The 2601-nt window shown below is 35.3% G+C and overlaps 1 pseudogene; it reads right to left on the bottom strand.

Moving 5' to 3' along the window:
• Window positions 1-416: 416 nt before the first annotated feature.
• LOC146401401 (olfactory receptor 2J3-like) lies at window positions 417-1347 on the bottom strand (annotated as a pseudogene).
• Between the last annotated feature and the right edge of the window lie 1254 nt (window positions 1348-2601).

The following is a 2601-nucleotide window of genomic DNA, read 5'->3' as shown; positions in this document are numbered from 1 at the left end:
CTGCCTACAAGGCAAGAAATTAAAAGACATGTTCTAGGGTTTTTTAAATTAAGAATATCATCTTTCCATAGGAAATTAACCTGAATTTTATCAATTTTTACAACAAATTTTGTGTTGCATTTTCAATTAAGAAAAAGATATTTTGATTAGGTTTGTGCACTGAAAAAATTAACATTGACATTTTATCTTGATTTTACATGGCTATTTTCTCCAGTAGAGAGTGATTAGTATTTAGGCAGATTGCATTTAATTCATATCCACTACCACAAACTCCATGACCTGTGACAGTATATTCTCAATAAATACTAAGAGAGTGAGGAAATGGGAGTGGTTGATGAATAGATGGAAGGGTGAACCACTCACTGGTGAAGAGATGCTCCATTATTCTATTAATGTCACAGATACACAGGCTCACCTCACCCCATTAATCTTTTTACTGCCCCTCTTACATCTTTGTTTCTCAAGGTGTAGATTAAAGGGTTGAGGCTAGGTGTGACAACAGTATAAAAAAGGGCAATGAACTTTCCTTGGTCTTGAGAACTTCCGGATGATGGCAGGAGATATATGCACATGGCTGGAATGAAAAACAGGGATACAACCATAAGATGAGATCCACATGTCCCAAAGACTTTCTGAAGTCCAGTTGTTGACTGCATCCTCAGCATAGCCCAGGCAATGGCACCATAGGAGCTGAGAATAAGGATGAGCGGTATGAGAACAAAAATGGAGCTTGTGATCATGAGGGTCAGCTCATTAGCATGAGTATCAATGCATGACAGTCTAAGCAGTGCTGGAACTTCACAGAAGAAATGATCCACCTGACGATGTCCACACAGGGGTACCCAAAAGGTAAGGAAGGAATGAAGTGCTGAGTTGGTAAAGCCACTTACCAAAGAAGCCACAGCCAACAGATGGCAGAAACGAGGGTGCATGAGGACAGTGTAATGCAAGGGTCTACATACAGCTGCATAACGGTCATAGGACATCACCACCAGTAGCACACATTCTGTGGATCCCAGTGCAAGGACAAAATAAAGTTGAATCATGCAACCATTGTAAGAAATGTTTTTTTCTGGGCCCCAGAGGTTGATCAGCAACTGAGGGATGGAGCTGGTGGTATAGCAGAGATCCAGAAAAGAGAGGTTTGAGAGGAAGAAATACATGGGTGTGTGCAGATGGGCATCTACGTATGACAAGATGATGATGAACAGGTTGCCTATCAATGTCATCAAGTAGAACATCAAGATAACCACAAAGAGTATTACTTCCAGATGAGGCCAATTAGAAAAACCCAGTAGAACAAAGTAGCCTTCCAAAGTTGCATTGATTTTTTCCATCATCATTCATTTCTTATTACCTGAGAAGAGAATCACATACACACCCCAAAAAGTAAGGAAATAGTCTACAAACCACAGGAAAACATGAAAAAGAAACACAATCCAGTTTGAAAGGCCTACCACTGTTCAATTCTAAGACAATTTGGCCACTAAGTGAAACTGTGATGGTAATAAATGAAAAAAAAAAGAATCCACAAACTAATACCAATAAATTTAAAAAGACTAAATAAATAGTAGGGAAGATAAAGCTATTTCTATCACCAAGATCCTAAATGATAAATAGAGAAGTAAGAGAAGAGTTAGAAAAACACAAATGAATGCTAAAAACTAGTGAAGAAAGACATGATGAGTAATTTACATTGTCTAAAATATCCTCCACCAAATTATTTGTTAATTACAAAATGAAAAGTGGTAGATTTTACAACAGAAAACCTGATGGACATCACCACAGCCCAGTAATCAATGTTAATGTCACCAATGTTGAAACAAACCAACATCATGTGACTATTGATACAGTGTGTTGAACACAATATAAAATCACTTCAGTCATATTACTGCCAAAAATGCACAGCCTGATTTTAATAATGAAGAAGCATGAGACAAGCTTACACTGAGATGAGGTGGATAAAATAGTCGGCCTACACTCTTCAAAAACATCAAAGTCAATGAAGAATTCAAAATGAAGATAGATGATAGATAGATAATAGACACATAGATGATAGATAGATGGATGGATAGATAGAGAGAGAGAGAGATAGGGAAATGAGAGAGAGGATGGGTAATAGAATAAATCTTTTTCAGGCAGAATATAAACTATTGCTTAATCTGATTAAAAGGTTAATAGTTCTTTATACCACTTTTTCAAAACTTTTCTGTAAATGTGATATTTAACCAGAATATAAAGTTGCAAAAATTATACATAAATTTTTTTCCATATATGTGTGACTGAGTTCCCATGCTGTACAGTGGGGAAAAAAAAGTGTGTTGGGGGAAATAACAATTTAAAAAAAAGTTACAAAAAGTAAATATAATTTTTTTAATTTTTATATTTCCTCCAGATATTTGTCCTATAGAGAAAAAAAATTGTATTGGGGAAATAGCAATAAAAAAAATTGAAAAAAAGAAAAATAACTTCTTAACTATTGAGTTCTTCTCATTCATCCAAGGGTGACATCTGGGTAAACAGTAACTTAAAAATTTCCTAGCAGACCTAAAGAAGAAAATTTCCACGAAACAAATAATCTTTTTTTAACAAATAGCTTTA

The sequence above is a fragment of the Sus scrofa genome, chromosome 7 (assembly GCF_054392235.1).
Source record: "Sus scrofa isolate SSC_HxYL_T2T_F1_AM1 chromosome 7, Sscrofa_HxYL_maternal_Yorkshire_Landrace_v2.0, whole genome shotgun sequence".
NCBI lineage: Eukaryota > Metazoa > Chordata > Mammalia > Artiodactyla > Suidae > Sus > Sus scrofa.
The sequence above is the reverse complement of the archived record's forward strand: the minus strand, read 5'-3'. Positions and strand labels throughout refer to the sequence as shown.